General features: G+C 46.6%; 1 protein-coding gene across 4 annotated transcripts in view; it reads left to right on the top strand.

The window, feature by feature from the left end:
• LOC146185731 (uncharacterized) overlaps positions 1-17,067 on the top strand; it is a 624,411-nt gene that overhangs the window by 477,158 nt on the left and 130,186 nt on the right. The window lies entirely within an intron of this gene.

Raw genomic sequence — 17,067 nt, 5'->3', positions numbered from 1 at the left:
GCTGCCGCAGCACCACCTAACGGATCTGGCAACAGGAAATGTCGGTGCTCTCTTGATGGCCTGCGGATCCCCCTCCTCACCGGACCCCCCCCCCCCACCCCCCCCCCCCCCCCCCCCCCCCCCCCCCCCCTCCAAAGTCGGCAGAAGAGGAGTGGTGGTAAAAAAGGGAAGCTCGTAAAACATAATTTTCACCCGAGCTCTGAAAAGACCTCGAGGCTTTAGCGTCAGCGATGAAGAAAGGGTGCGTACTGGGAGAAGGGTCCTGGATTTTCTGCGCCTTACCGCCTTCAACACCCAGATTCCCCTTCCGAAACCGTCCACTCTTTCTATTGCTCGATCCGATCCTCTTGTGACTAAAGCTTTCTGGAGACTTGGAGGAGCCACTGTGGTTATAAAGTATAACACTTCGATCGGTGCGCAGTATAGGGGATCCATTGTGCACCGCTGTCACTGCGGTGACAGATTTATTGTGGGCGAACTCACTCTACACCAACGGCAGTAGTTCTCGCTCTGCTCCCCCGCCCCTCTGCTTTTTTACACTCAAAGATGAGATGTTTTAACACTACTTTTCATCGACTTTCAAAAAACAGTGCAGAAGTAGCTTGTCGTGCGAGTATATAGATGGCCCAGTGTGGCCACTTTGTTGTATAATAAACATTGTCGCGATAAAGCTAGGTCAACGAATTCTGAAGAGCAGCAGTGGCATGCATTATTCAGGGGAGACTAATTTAATACAAAGGATTAAAAATTTTCAGTTACTTGCTTCGTTGTACTTTTTCGAAATATTTTTTTTTTCCTAGTAAAATCGCTTACAATACCGCGGAGGGAACAAGCTAGTAGTAACTTTGGCACACGTGTGGCGCAAGCACTCACAAGGACTGGAAACATTAAAGGCCGCTTTTCGTAAACTGATAATGTGCGCAAACAAAGCAGAACAAGTCATTCACGAAGGGAAAACAGCAGTTTTAATAAACAGAAACGGGCACGGAGAGGGCAAAAGAAGAACAGAAGTGCTTCGTCGATTTTCCTTACTGTGCGTCCGTCTTTAACGCTTTTATCTTGTAAGTTTAGGGGAAGCGGCGCCAGTCAGGTATATTTGCAGCCTTATTGCGATGAATTAGTGGAAAAGAGCGTGGACATGAATACAGCTTGTCGTAAGGTGCACAGGCCGCAGTGCTCTGGCCCAGGGATGGCAAACGCCCAAAACAGCACTCTCCTGGTCTGCGTACGGGCAGTTATGGGAATCTGCTATGGATGCGCGAACAGTAATCTGTTTCAAACAGAATCGAATACGAATGGTGTAGCCAGAAAGGTAATCAAGTACGCATCGAATGCTTCGTACTCTGCCTGTGGGCTGTTTGCATGTTGATGTTCGTGCACGTGCAAAAAAAAAAAATGATGTTCGAGGGGTACCATTGCAGTACGTTGCTCTTCCGCTGTTAAAGCTCTGGCTGGTGAAAGATGAAACGCTAACCTCTGCGGCGGATTCGCAACACGAATTAAGTGTATTAATTTATATGGTTGCCAAGGTGAAATCAGAGGATAATTACATTTAGCTGCTGATGGCAAAAAAGGAAAAAAAAAAACAACCGCACCTCTGTCGGGGGGTCACCTGCATATGCGCGATCGTGTATGCGAGACCGTGTATCATGGTAGGTTTCACTGAATTTTGCTGGGACGCCTCGTGTATTCCAGCCTTAGAGGCTAAGCATTAACGTCATAAACGTCGTCTCATGAACAGACCGTGTCGCGGCAGGGAGCCGTTCATACCGTGCATGCTGATCGTGAAATTCAGAATGACAAACCTCGTTTCTTGGACTTCCAGGACTTCCAAAGAAAAATATCGTAAGCTTTATTAGAAGTTCGGGCTGATTATTCGAAATATTTATAGCATACTGAAGTCGTTTCGACACATTTTAACCTAAACTACTTCATTCGTTGCAATACTGGAATCGGGGGATATTATCTATTAGCTATTCAAGATTTTCGGGTATTCGTACACTTCCAGGATCAGCTGCAGCGCCCTTATTTGCTGGTAGCTGTAGAGAATTTTTTTTTTGTTTGGTTTGGTTTGTGTGGTTTAACGTCCCAAAGCGACTCAGGCTATGGGAGACGCCGTAGTGGAGGACTCCAGAAGTTTCGACCACCTGGGGTTCTTTAACGTGCACTGGCATCGCACGGCACACGGTGCAGTATAAGGATTGCCCTCGTCATTGTATGGAGCGGGAACGGATGAATCGTCATAGCATATATTCTCGCGCTACACAACACTGCGGAACTTGGTATGCGCGAGAGGTAACCTGCCTGCAATCCTCATCATCACCCCGACTATACCCACTGCAGGGCGCATGCCTCTCCTATTTTCTTCCAATTAACCCGGTCCTGCGCTAGCTGCATACACTTGACCTCTGCGAATTTCTTAATCTCATCCACAACCTAATTTTCTGCCGCACCCTGCTACGCTTACCGTTCCTCGGAATCCAATTGGTTACTCTTAGAGACCATCGGTTATCCTCTCATCGAACTATATGTTCTGCCCATGCCCATCTCTTGTTCTTAATTTCGTCTAGAATATCAGTAACTTGGTTATTTCCCTGACCCACTCTGAACGCTTCCTATCGCTTAACGTTACACCTACCATTTTTCGTTTCATGGCCCTCTTCGTTGTCCTCAACTCAAGTAGAACCCTTTTCGCTCCATGTTTCAGCCCCATAGGTCAGTACCGGTAGGATGCAACTGTCGTACACTTTCTTCTTGAGGGATACCGGTAAGCTGCTTGTCATAATGTTTGAGTATATACCTTCCAAATGCGCTCTATCCCAATCTTATTCCAACCGTGCCTGCATTATATGAGGGCTACTTTATATTCACTGTGGATAAGTTAGTCGAAATTGCGGAGGAGTTCTATATTCATGTACACAGATGCAGTAGCATTCAAGTCCATAATGCGAGTAGCTGTTTTGATACCTAGGATTTATACCTTACTATTATTCGGTTGACGATTGCTTCTTCGGCGGAGACGTCCGAAGGATTACGAACTACCGGCTGTCACAGAAATTCGGTGGGTCCATCAAATAGGCATGAAAACTCGGGCCACCTGTTATCGAGTGGCCCGTTTACGGGGAAACAAGCAGCAGAGGTTGAAGATGACGGAGAAGTCTGTCATGTGTTGCCATTTGAGCTCCGGATCTTGAACATCTTGTTCTCACGGCCAGCAGACGGTCAGGCACAGCCTAAAAAGCTCCGAACATCCAGTGGTGAGATATCAGGCCGGACGCAGAATCCCAGAATCGTGGCCTTGCAAGTGGCAGTTAAAATGAGAACAACACGACGGCCCGCCTCGACGCAGAACGAGAAGGAGCGTTTTGTATTAGAAATGAAGCGTATACCAAGCCACCTATGGGGCTGAAACGTGGAGGCTAACCAAGAGGATTCTACTTAAGTTGAGGACAACTCAGAGGGCTATGGAACGAAAAATGGTAGGGGTAACATTAAGAGACAGGAAGCGTGCAGAGTGGGCCAGAGAAATAACTCAAGTTACCGACATTCTAGTGGAAATTAAGAAGAAGAAATGGGCATGCATGGGCAGGACATGTAGGGCGAAGAGAGGATAACCGATGGTCGCTGAGGGTAGCAAACTGGATTCCAAGGGAAGGAAAGCGTAGCATGGGGAGGAAGAAATTTAGGTGGGCGGATGAGGTTAAGAAGTTCGCAGGGGTCAAGTGGATGCAGCTAGTACAGAACCGGGTTAAATGGAGAAATATGAGAGATGTCTTCGCCCTGCAGTGAGTATAGTCAGGCTGATGATGATGATGATGATGATGATGATGATGATGATGATGATGTAGCAGGGCATGTTGCTGCGCGAGGTGGTTTCCAGACATCCTCAGAAAACATTATATGTAGTCGTGCACTAAGCATCCCTGTGAAGTTACAATGTTCTATTAGGTGGCTGTGATGCTTCGCAACAAGGCCCAAAAGCAGACCCTGCGGCATGGGAAGTTATGACGAAACCTGTACCTTCCTTTGGCTGTGGACAAAAATTATTTGACCAACGTAACGCATATAAAAAAAAATATGCTGGCAAAATCCGAATGCCTATATGTTCACCAATATAGGGGCAGCACGAACATCCGCGAGTATTTTCAAACGGAAGTATTAAATGCGGTCGTCTTTTTGTTTGTCTTTTTTTTTTTCGTTTCTTCTGCTTTGTCACTTCACCGAAACAGCACTTCGGCTCTTCGTGTGTTCAGACATACTCGATCGGCTCCTTTTCGGTCACGTTTCTCCTTGCAAATGTGCGAAAGAGCGGAGTTCGCTTCGTGTCCAATATATTTTACACAATAAATAAAAACGAGGCTCACCGACTGGATCGCATTTTCTGGAAGCTCCTGTCAGAACTTTGGAAAGTAAACGAGAAAAGCGGCATTGCACGTCGTATCATAAAAGGGCGACTAGGGACTAACTTTTAGCCCGAGGCTTTTTCTGTTGCTTTTTTCAATTGGGAACCTGTATGCCAACGAAAACCTTTTTTTTTTTCGCGTCACAGGATGGAACGCAAGATTAATCTCTTGTAAGCGCTCTTCATTGGAAGTAATTAGCACGCCGGACCAGGAGCGTCCAACCGACCATGAGCGTATCCAAGTTTGTTTGACCGGATTATGAACACACTGTGAGCAAGTTCCAAAGGGGCATCGCGGCGATGGACGGCACACAGTTGAAACTAATCCATTGCGTACGCGGCGACTAACTTTGTATACTGCTGCCTTGTTATTTAGCTAGGTTCCTATAACAATGGCCTTTTTTGTTTAGTTGTGGAACACTCGTTGTTGCTACAAAGCAGTGCTATAGGTACATGTATAGTGATGATGAAATTCAAACAGGTGTCCGATGTCATCCCTTTCATTTGCATTATTGGTTATTGGCTCACAGGATAATTGCATCTAGTTTAGTGAGCCGTTGGCATGCTATGTGTAGCCAGACATGTAATAATTCTGCGTGTGTACCCGCCCGCGTACGCGTGCGTGCCTGCAGCAATGTGCCGTTCCAAAGGAAAGGCGTTTAACACAACATTCTCGAACGCGAAAGGCAAACAGATATATATTCACTACAACGTTGTAATGTCATAATTTTCCCGCAGCCACGTATTAGTACCCGTGGCGTGGGGGCTTGTAAGCTGGTGGCATTCTGGTTATAACGACAACAACAACAAAAATGAGTTTCGCGGCTGCTCCTAGTACGAAGTATGCAAATGATTGATGTCCAAAGCAGAGTTTAGGCGTACAGTCTTTATCAGAAGTGTAGAGCCCAAGGGATCTGCTTCTGAGCCACGTCGGGGGGCTTGTAATGCATTCCGCAGTGTTCCGAATCTCTTGATGGCAAGAAGATTTTTTTGTCCTACCCTCTCCAGTGGGAAGGATCTCCACTAATGCTAAATCAGCGTCAATACACGGCTCAGATGCAGACTCCCTGGGCACTACACTTCTGGCAAAGTCTGTACATATGACACGAATGCCCAACCTGCAAGCTCGCCAACCAGCCAACCTGTATGTCCAACCCAAGCTCGCAAATAACTTCTGGCTGGAGAAGGAAGTTCACTGCACAAGAGAGACGGTATACGAAGGAAGAAGGCCACACTGACTATAGCGCTATACTCTATGTGGTCATCTTCCTTCGTCTGTTTTCGCGCTGTGCGATATATAATCAACGGTCTCTTCCGGCTATATTGAAAACAAGTCCATTCTCCACCCCTCCAAATATATACACAAAGGCTTTTGTTGTTTCCAATTAATTTATACGGGGAAACTCGCACGCGTTTCATGCGCGTTCTCAAGCAGCATATGGTTCTAGACAATGAATGGTGCTAGAGATAGGACGTCCATAAAAGGCGCTTGTTTTTCACTAAATGAGTCGATTGGAAGTAGCACATGTCTTTTTATGTCTCTCTGTGTCTGTCATGCTGCAACGCATCCAAAATGGCGACTGTAAGGGCTACACGTCTTGGTGGGAGCATCAAGCCACAAGAGGGAGCCATCGCTCCTACCATCTCCCGCTGTTGAATGTCAATGCGCTGACCACCGAAATCGGGTCACCTGACATTTACGTGTCATGACATGTGACCGTGCGATGCAGTTCACCATAAAGACTGCCAGAAAAGTTTGTCGTCCTTAGTCCTTATTCTATAGTATTTAGCTGAATACAGCGAACAGAACGGACAGGTATACCACCGGAATCTTTTTCAGTGAAATCTCTCATATAGGGACGCCGAATACGGGCTTCTCGTTACCCACAGAAATGTATGAAGCCAACGCGTACGAAAGGACCCTGTGGCATGTGGGCGATTCCTCTGCCCACGAGAGGCGTACAGACCGGCCGAATCTGGAGATAAAACAAACGGGTGCTTATTACTCACATGAAGTCAATCAGAAATGCTTCCAAGCTGGGCATTTCATTCTTAGGATGACTTAGGTACCCCAATAATTTTTATTCGGTTAATTAATAGATATTCGAGTCACCTTCAAAGAGAGGAGATGAACTGTCAATGCACAAAAAAGTATCAGCATTTGGGACGCCGACGCTATATGCTCAGCCGTCGAAGTGGGTCACGCAGTAACCCTTGCGAGCTGTGCTCGCCTCGACAGCTGTGAGCAAGCTCCCATAAAAAATGCACAGGGGTGCAAATGACGCTTTATTTATCGCAGGTGTGCAGTGTACTCTGAATTGTGCAAAGCGCATTGGCTATTGATATAAATAATGAGAGCTCCTGAATGTCGAAAACGTAGAAGTTACCCATCTTTCCCTTTCTTTTCTCAATGCAAAATGAGCCAGTAACCCAAAACGACTTTGCCGATGAATGAAATAGTCATTTTAATGTGAACTTATAATTACTTCCTCATAAAACAGTCACTAGCAGTCGCTATCTAGCACTCAATTCCCGATGTAAAAAGCAAAGATAACACGATGATTTCTTTTTTTTTAAATCGTTCAGTTAAACTTGAAATATTTCCCGTCTTTTAGCTGTTTTGTGGTGATCCCTGTAAACATCACTGGATGAAAAGCACGAACCATATAGGTTTTCTGCATGTTCCTATCCGCTTTTTTCTCGCATCCTTTGCGAAAAGAAAAAGGAAGAAAGAAAACGAGTACAACAGTGACTCTCAGCATGAACTCATTTTTATATACAAATATAATTCTTATGTTCCTAAACAGAAAAGTGCAGAGGGCACTCTAATTTACAGGCAACAGTTTACAGTTTAAAACCTTCTTATTAAAGTGAAATTTCGTTCTTCAAATTGCTCCCTCTTGTTTTACGCCCAATATACTCTCCAAATTTTTTTACTTGTTAGCTAAAAAAGAATAGCGCAAATTAATTTTAAGCTCTCCTAAATTAAGGAAGTTCCCCCCGCGTAGCATCGACGGTTTTGAAGTAATTGTATTCCATTCTAGGCAGCCCCTGACAACCTCCGTTGTGCCGGCATTCTTAATAACGAAACTTGTCTTGAAGTCATTAAGGGTTAATTCAATTTCCTTCATTAGGCTTAAGAGCATCGCAGACCTCTTTTTTTCATCTCAAGGATTTGGAAGCACCTTCTACAGCTTCGAACCTAGGCTCATGTACTGCGTACAATTAATTTCGAAAAAAAAAAAAAAAAAAAAAAACGTTCACGTACCGAATCTCCCATTTCGATGCCCCCGCTCTGCAGTGGACAACATGGCGAGATTCAGTTCTCCCGGGAGACTTATGTGACGCGAAAGCGCGCCTTTTGTTTTAGCGGCCAGGTCAAGTTTATCGTCAAGTTGCGCTATTAATTGCTATAACACTTCAGGGGAAGTAAGAGCGCAACTGACAGCTTTACGAACTCATATACTTTTTTAGCGAAAATGAAAGAACGCGCTTTAGCAATTTATTGCGCTGTCGCTTTTCTTGGACTGTAAAAGCTTTGGCAAACGGCAATTGGAGACTGCTGAAGCGGGCATCTCGCACAGATACCTTCATAAAAAGCAGATGTGAATTTAAAGTAGCCTCAATATTCTAAGTTTGGTGTGCCATTCGCACGCCAAACACGAATAAACATTTTCTTGTCATCAAAGTACTAGTCTATTATACTGCAAAGTATCAGCGAGAATGCATACCTTTTTTGCGCAGTGTAGTTTGCTATGCATCTTGAAAGCTGAAGGAATGCCTTGAAGATATTTTCCTGCATCCCACCGCCTGCACCCGAAGGATCTCGATAGCTTTGCTATCGGCTTCAACGTATATAGCGAGCTGCAAAAGGGCGAATGTAGGGCGAACCGGCCTTATATCCCTGTCACACGGCCAACTCAGTACTACCTTGAACTTCCTTGGCCTGAAGGAGCGCAAGGGAGTTATAGGGAGTTTCACTTCAAAGGAGTCGTCGCCCTGTCACACGGCCTGCAACGAGCTTCGCACTGAAGCCGCCAGGGCATCATTAGGCCCTATTTATTTTGTATAAACACGTAACAAAATAACGTTCAGAACAACTGAAATATTTTACACTTCTATTTTCTTCACAAAATGCAATTCTCTAGACATATTGTTGTAAAATAAAACATATTTACTGAAAACTACGACCATGTTCTAAACATAGCGATTTTGTCCGCTCTGCTGGACACCATGTGCAGCGTTAGCGACTCGGCGTCCCACCGCCGCTCTCTTTTGTCGTTATGTCCACAGTGGTTATCGGCGAGCTCATTTGTTGGTGCATTTTGGTCGTCTAACGATTGATAGCCACACTGTGCTACTCTTCTGTCCGCCGTTTCCTCGTGCGAGCGGCGAGCGTGTGTGCAAGAGATCAAAAGAAGTGACGCAGGCGCAGTCAAGCGATAGTATGGTGCGGTTGCAAGAATCAAACACAACTAACCTAGCTGGAATAGTAATTTCATGCGATGAAAACAAGTGTATTTAAGAGCGAAAATAATCTATTTAGCGGATCAGAAATAAAGCGCACTGAAAGCGAGAGTACTCCCTTCACCCTTCAAGGGAGATCGCGGATCTCCTTTCGCTAGGAACTTCCTTAAACTTCCTTTCCTGAAGGACTGTCGTCTGACACGGCACGCATCTCCCTCGAGGTAAAGACGACCTTAGGTGAAGGGAGTTGAAAGGAGAGCATGCCCGTGTGACAGCGGCATTAGTCCCGTTTGCTTTTCCTTAGTCTGCCACCACCAGATTACCCTAGCAACCCACACGCCTTACACATGCCTTGGATAGGCAAGGACCAGGACTTCTCCGTATCAGCCAAGTTATTTGCAAGCAATTAGTCGGCGTTTACACGTCTTAGCCTAAACCGGTTAAGACGTGCATGTTTGTTGGGCATGGTTTTGCAACGTACTTTTTGCACTCAGAGAAAAAACAAATGAAGAAAGTGACAAAAACACTATGTGTAGCCAGGAAATCCCCGCACTCAATAAGAAAGCAAAGATACGCATCCAGATACAGTGGACACAAGACGATTCTCAGAACGCTGAGCAGAAAAAAGTTGACCACCTCACAAACGAAGTCCCAATCACTAATGTGCCCCCCCTCCCCCCCCTTACCAGGCTCCCTTTTGATGCCCGCTCCGCTATTCCCATCTTAGCATCCTCTTTAAGGAAAAGTACACGTGCTTTCATTCCCCCGTGTACTTTACCCCTCCCTCATAACGTAACGAGATTGGAGGAGGTTTCCCTTATAAGGATAAGAGCTGGGGCGGCCCTTACCCCGTCGGTAACACGCCGATGGGAATCTGAAAAAGACATCTGACCCATGCCCCTAAGTGTTCCACACCAGCTCCGGAAGCTGATGTTCGCCACCTGCTGTGGACTTTTGCAGGGGCAAGGGAATCAAGGATAAGATTCTGCAGGAAGTGGGACTAACCGCAGCAAGGGAATAGGACTTCTCCGAATGGCTCACCGACAACAACAAGAGCAGGAGCCTTCTCCGGTACCGAACGGAAAATAATTTACACGGGTTTTTATAATATGCCTTATGGCAAGCTTGCGTAAAAAAAAAAAAAAGAAGAAAAAAAGAAAAAAAAAAGGTGATAAATATTTTTACTTCATTTGTTTTTTAGTGAAAACAAAGACTCATTACCTGTCTCAATTCTCGGCAGACACCTGCACTTACAATGAATGGTATGTACAACTGGAGGTACATATGTCGCCGGTTCGAATGCCTTACTCAAGCTAGCCTCCAACGTGACTAGGTGATGGGGGCTAACCACGAGCTGAACAGCAGAGAATGATAAGAAATAATCGTCAAAGCCGCTGGAGTGGCTAATGAACACTGCACAAAGAACCTTTGCGTCACAATACTAATTCGAATTCACGTGATAGCTTTTGTCGGACATACAAGCGTTAGACTATTTTGACACGCTCTCAACGTCGGTGTTGGTGCTTTCGCAATAAATGTGCACCATGGGGCTGCATACCTTTACTCGGCTCGCCGTGCATTGGAGGGAAGAACGAGAAGCTGCTGACGCGCAAAGAAGTCAGACCCCCGCCAGTCCCGATCCTCGCACTATCCTAGACAGTCGTTCTCCTCGAGGCCTTTAACAAACAGCTTTCTCGTGTACGACTCCGCGTCAGCAGGTTTAGGTTGTGAGAGAGAACTCGCCCTCCCGCGACTTTGACGATTATTTCTTTTCATTCTCTGCTGTTCCGCTCGTGGTATGCACTTCGCACGTGACTGAGCAGTCTGGCAACCCTCGTTCCACTCCGCTTTACGTCGTTTGCACTGCGTTGTTCTTATATTTTTCCAAAGTCCGTACGCGGTGGTTCCGCTGGCTTTTCAGCGAAGCCAACTCGCTATGGCGGTGGCCCCCGAGAGTGGAGGGGAAACAAGCGGTACAAATATTGAACCTCGCCGCTTCGTCGACTGCGGGGAGGTGGTGGCGATGAGCTCAGCGGGCGCCGCTATGCAAATGCACACGCATAAAAGCTTGAAGGGAGAGCACACATCGCTCGACCCGAGAGCGAGAAAGGAGGATGCATTTGATTGTGTTTTAGTCTCCGCACAATCAGGCTGTGTCGCATAAAGAATTCAACGCATTTTTTTTTCATACATTTTCTTTACGAGCTGAATTTTAACGTCCCCGCATACTTAGTCGATTCGGCATGTGCCTAAAAAAAAAGGTGGCCTTTTTTTTTCTCTCTCTCTCTGGCTAAGAATGAAAAGAAATGTTAGCGAGGTTCTCGAAATAACTGACTAAACAATGTCGGTTCCACCTTTAGCTCACTGCTGGATACTTCCCGCTCTGGTGACAGCTTATTTCGGGCTCAAGATCCGCAAAGTTTTGCTCTCTCTCTTCTTCTTTTTTTGTTTTTTCTTGCTGACAGAAAGCGTTTCACCATATCCAGCATGGAGTACCGCCACTCACAAAGCTGACATGTGCCGGCGTTGCAGCTCCCTGTCTGGCCTCGCAGTCACCCCACTTTTTCCTCCTCTCTCCTGGGCATGAAACGTGTTAACGAAACTGTTGAGAAATGTAAGCTTAGGTCACGACTACTGATTTCAAATATAAGCCATCGCTATACGAAAAGTTTACTAACCCCTCATCTGTGACCTCGAGTTAAAGTTATCGCGTGTCACTGCTAAAGACGGCGTTATTACAGTGCATGGTAAAGTATGCCCGAATACGTAAGACTCAGTGCCGCGAATCTCCGTGCGTGCATGCTAAAGGACAGACGCCGTAGTCGAGAGCTCCCGGTGAATTTGGCCGTGCAAACGTTCCTTAGCGTGGCCTTTAGTACAACCCCAAAGGGGGTTTTGAATTTTGCTTCCGCCGACCTCGACCTCGAAATCTGCTCAACAACAGACCTGCTTAGCAAAGGAACTACCGAAGATTGATGCAATGTATTGAAAGTTTGGCATCCCCTCATTGCTACCAATTTGGCGTTTTCATATTTTGCTGATAAATCGCCTATGCGCATTGCGCTTGCCTATACTTAGCCGCTTCTGATGAGTGTCGACGGTTATCTGCGTCGCCTACTCTCGCGCTTACAAGCGCTGTAACAAACGACCCGTTATTCCTGGACCTCCCCACGAAGTTCCAGCTGAATCTCCCCCCTGCGGCAATAAGTGCCGAATTACATTCGCTCCAGCCACTGATGATAACGGGCAGGAAAGAGCTTCTTCCGAGTTCCGCGGCCGGATGTTGCGGGCAGGACAGAACTATAGCTGCCGGCACGGAACTGCGCTGCTGCCTGCCACGTTTGGCGAGGAACGCTCGCGCACATTCGCGGTGATAGATTAGGCGCGTCTGAATGTGATATCTATCACTGCCACGCTCGTTTCTCCCGGCACATTCCTCGTTCTCCGGCACGGCCCGCTCACTTCTATTGCTCTGTGTTCTATTGCGGTCCGTGTCCTGCCTGCCAGGCACGCATCATCTTCACAGTCCTCGGCTTTGCTAGAGCGTTGTTCTTTCGCATGTAGGCTCATCCCCATTTCTCCATTAGTTTCTATTACTTTTTCCCTCCCTCTTGCATTTGCGTGAAAGTGTGCAATGGTCTGGGCTGAGGAACGGTGCGGAAGGTGATGGAATCGTTCAGCCTTTCGTTGCCACTTAGTTTCATAGGCCAGGACACCTACGACAGATGTAGAAGTAGCAGCTTGATGAAAGTACAAGATGACTGCGATGTGAGTTAGTTGCCCGATCTTGCATGCATAGACGTTAAAAGAGGAAATAAACACGCATACACCTAAGACTTTGTTGTCTTGGTTGTTCGTCTCCTTATTTATCCTGCCCAATTAGCACTCAAGCACAAAAGTGTTTTTTTTTTGTGCTTTATTGCGGATGCATAAAAAAAATTCCGGCCACTGGGTGTGACTCTCCACCCTTCGTTTACACAGGTCTGGATCAACTGTGTATATTTGAAAGGAGGGGACGTGGCTGCTAAAGATACGTTACAAACTTTGCGATGTGCCGCTCTATGGTCCACCGCAACACGTTGCAGTTTACTGCCGCATATCTTGGTGCGGATGGAGCGGAGGGCTTAATGAAATACGCTGTTTTGGTTTTGTTTTGTTTTTTTCCCTCTTTCATGCCTGTGTATGGTGCTGCGGTGGCTCAAGTTCGAGAGTGGCAGGTTTACGCTCTAGGTTACGACTTCTTTCGGGAACCCGCGGCCGGGAAATAATTTACGATGCTTTCGCCGGCAACCTAAACGCACACTTCCAACGTTGAAGGTAAAAGGCCAACATAGTCGGGGGAGCGAAAATTTATTCCTAACCTCGTCCCTGCGCTCAGACGGTGGTGACGACCACAATCTCTTTTCCAGCACCCTTTCGAGGCGCGCATTGGAAATCAAGCAAACAACTAGCGAAAAGGGTAAACGGTCGGTGGTAAGGATGTGCAGCGTGAGGCCCGTCAAATCTTCAATACAACGCCTTCTACGCCGAGAGATCCGGGCTTAAGAGCAGCACCCGCAAGTGCATCTTAGCTAAAGAGCCATGCGCCGGAACGGCGGTCGGCTCTGCTAGTGACCGCGAGGGGCCGTTCGACCACGTCCCCAGGCTCGTTTGTTTTGGCCTGTTCGAGGTGATAAAGAAAGAAAACCCCGGAGGCCGCGCAAGTAACAACGCCACAAGAAGCAGCGCAGCAAGCTGTCCGCGTGGTCCCGAAAGATGAGGAGACAAGGCCTTTCCAGCGACCAACAATGATGAATGACTCGTGGGAGGGGGTGTCCTGACACCGGGAGCTTGGAAGCCGAGTCGGAGTGCGTGGTGCGCGAGCAAGCGGGGGAGAGTGGCGATGCCCAAGGGGACCCTGGGTATAGGAAGCGGCGCGCACAAGGAAACGAAGAAGGCGCCGCAAGTCAGTCACACCGTTCGCTCGTCGCTCCCGCTGTTCCTTTGAGGACGGCAGAGGGGGAGACCTCTGCACAGCGGCCGCGGAGCTGCTGCCGTTGTCAGAGACAGGTGGTGCGCGGGGAAGCTGAGCGCAGAATTTTATGCCCCGGAGAGGATCCATTACCATCATTTAAACAGAGCGCATAAGGGGAGCCCGCTTGTGTCGACGACGTCCGCACGTCTCTCTGTTCCCCCCGCTGCGTCAACCAGCACGCGGGCAGTCCGTACTACCGGGTAGAAAAACATAGAAAAAAGAAGGAATGAAGAAAAGGAAGAAAGAGAAACGAGTACGATAAAACGGAATGAAAGGAAGAGGAGATTGCAGAAAAGAAGAGAACGAAGGAACAGAAGTGGGCTTTTCCGCGCCTCTGGGCTTCCGCATTAATGACTTGCTTAGCCGATCGACTCTCTTCGGTTATGTTTTTACTCAAGCCTTTCTCCACTGTTCGAGATGGTTGTTTTCTTTCTCCATGCATTTCTTTCCCTCCTCTTATTTACTATTCTTTAGCTTGTTTTGTTTATTCCTTCGTCCTTTTACTTCTGTTCGAAGTTTACTACTTCCGTTTTGCTCTCGCCTCTTTTACCTCGCTCGCCTTGTCTTTTTTTTTTTTTTCTTCTTTTCTTACCGACGAACAACTCCTTCTCGGTCGATACGTGTGCCCACGAAACAGTTTTAATGACGATAATTTATCGCGTGACAGAAAACCTGTATTCATTGGGGAAAGGGCAGACAAAAGAAGAAAGAGAGGGCGGCCGCTGCGGCGGTGCGCCGGTGCGGGAAATTCAATAGCTTGATGAACGTCGCTCGCGCGCTGGGGGCTTTGTTAGGCAGCCTCCGGGAGGTGACATATTCGCTTGCTCCGAGTTGGTTTTCCGCCTCAGTGTTTTTCGCGCCCTTCTGTTTGCTTTCTTCTCCTGGCCCGGGTGGTTGCGGTATACGGGTTTGCTTTTTCTGCGGGTACAACGCGTGCATTGGTGCGAAAAGGGAAAGTTCACAAAAGTCTAATTAAGACCAAGGTGATCGGAGAGTGTGTCCTCTCTTGCGCACTTAAGAAAAGAAAACAAAAAGCTATGACAGCTGCGTTTTTTTTTTGCCTGTTTTTCTTTTCTCTTGCCTGTTTTTAAGGCAATTTTCGTGCTCTTCTGCCAGTACACCCTTGTTACTACCGCATTTCTGTTGGAATTATTTTGCCGCTAATAATTAATTGCACCATCAACCGCGTCAGAGCTGACCGTAGTTGCGCGAGCACCTTCGGCGTGCTCGGGTCATTAGGGGCGCAGGTAGCGATTTTCGATGTCCGAAAGTTAACTGAGTGAACGCGCCCTTTGTTCCTTTAGAAGGGCCCTTCTTAAGTCCCGTCCTTATCTGATTACCGGTAAAATGCATTTCTACGTTGTCACGAGCTAAACGTGGGAGGCGTACGAGTGTCGACTGGCACGGTTACCGGTCGCACGGATCTCCATTTCTGCCAATAGGCGCTGTCATGACTGCGCTCCGACGCCTTTAGTGCCGTCACGCTGACACAAAACAGCTACCTAAAAGGAAGGCTTTGAAGAACGGCTAGAACGAGGCACATTTCGCATTCTGCAGTAGTTCTTGCTGCAATCGTTGTTGCATGTGTTGGCTCACACGCCTCAGAGATATCCAGGATCCTGGATGATCTTATGATTTTGAGGCAACCGTCATTATAAGATGTTTTTATGAGCATATTGATAAAATTGGTTTAAGCTTCCGATGCGGAGCAAAAGTTTGCTTCTGATATTCGTCCTGCGATCCCAAGGGAGAAGTCAGATTAGCATAAAAAACCTACGGGCTGAGTTTTGAATATTCACAGTAACAATCTTGAAGCCTGCCGAGGGAATATCTGCAGATATATTAATTTAATTATTGCGATCGTTAGGCTACACAATACGCAAAAAAAAAAAAGAATTATGCTCGAGAACTCTTTTTTTTTTTTTTTTTTTTTCCCCAGATGCAATAGCCCGATGGAATGCTTTACCGGACGTTATTGCTTCATGCAAAGATCGCGAAATTTTCTGAGCAAAACTAACGAGTCACCTTCAGTGTTCTATTTGACAATGCCCACTAGTCTGCTCTTGTATATTTTGTTACTGTTTGTTTCGTTTTCTTTCTTTGTTTTGTTTCTTGAACTGGTGTTGGTATGCTGTTGTACAATATTATTGCCGCCGCCTTATGTAATGCCCTCGGGCCTTTAAGGCTTCAACAAATGAAATGAAGTGAAACTGTTTTTCAGAAAATGTCCAAATATTCTGGGCATTCTTTTTTTTTTTTTTTTCAAATTATTGCTTAGCTGTTTATTTCGTTTCAAGGGAAGATAATTGGATGCCAAGACGTGCGTGTATGTTTGCAAACTCCTAGCCCTAAACATTATTAAGAACGGGGGGAGGTAGGGGGAGGAAGTGGGGAGGGCAGTTAATCTCCAGCTTTCAAGGTATGGCGCGACAGCGCTAGTGAACCTCATCTGGGGCTCCTTTCGCGGGTTCTTATTAGTGTATGCATGCACATTCTTACTCGCCTGATAACTAATCTCGTTTTCTACCTCTATTATCTGACACATAATTCATTCGTTCCTCGCACTATCACTGACTGGAATAACTTGCCATCGGAAATCGCTACAGAAACTCACAAAAAATTTCAAGAGCCACGTTGCAGTGACGGAAATGTGTAGAATATTTTGCTCTTGTTTCTCTATCCTCTTTTTCATGGTATGCTAAATATTTAATTAACCTTTCTTCTTGCACTTGTTCTTGCTAATTGTATCTCGATTGCTATGATTGTATTATCCCCCCCCCCCCCCCTTGTAATACCCTTCTTTGGAGGGGTTTAGGACTAATTTAAATAAATAAATAAACAAACAAATACATATTAGCATACACTAGTAAACTGCTACATTGTGTGCAATACAGCCCGTCATAGATACAAAGCCCCGCTTTGACCATGCCTAATCGTGCCGGCGTGACATATAGACGTGCCGTGTCTGACTCGAGATCGAAGGGTCCCGGTGGGTTCCATCCTCGTCTAACTTCATTTCTCAAAGAAGCTCCCCGAGATGGCACCTTCTCCAGGCAGTACCAACCGTCGGCCCAATATTGATACTATGTTGGCATTACATTGGTCCCATATTGGGCATATAACTGGCCCATCACCAACATTGGGCCAATGGCTTGTGCTGCCTATCATGTGGCCTGGTGCCACA

This window comes from Amblyomma maculatum, chromosome 6 (assembly GCF_055883805.1).
Source record: "Amblyomma maculatum isolate TAMU_Amacu chromosome 6, ASM5588380v1, whole genome shotgun sequence".
NCBI classification, from domain to species: domain Eukaryota; kingdom Metazoa; phylum Arthropoda; class Arachnida; order Ixodida; family Ixodidae; genus Amblyomma; species Amblyomma maculatum.
This window is presented reverse-complemented; position numbering and strand designations above follow the sequence as displayed.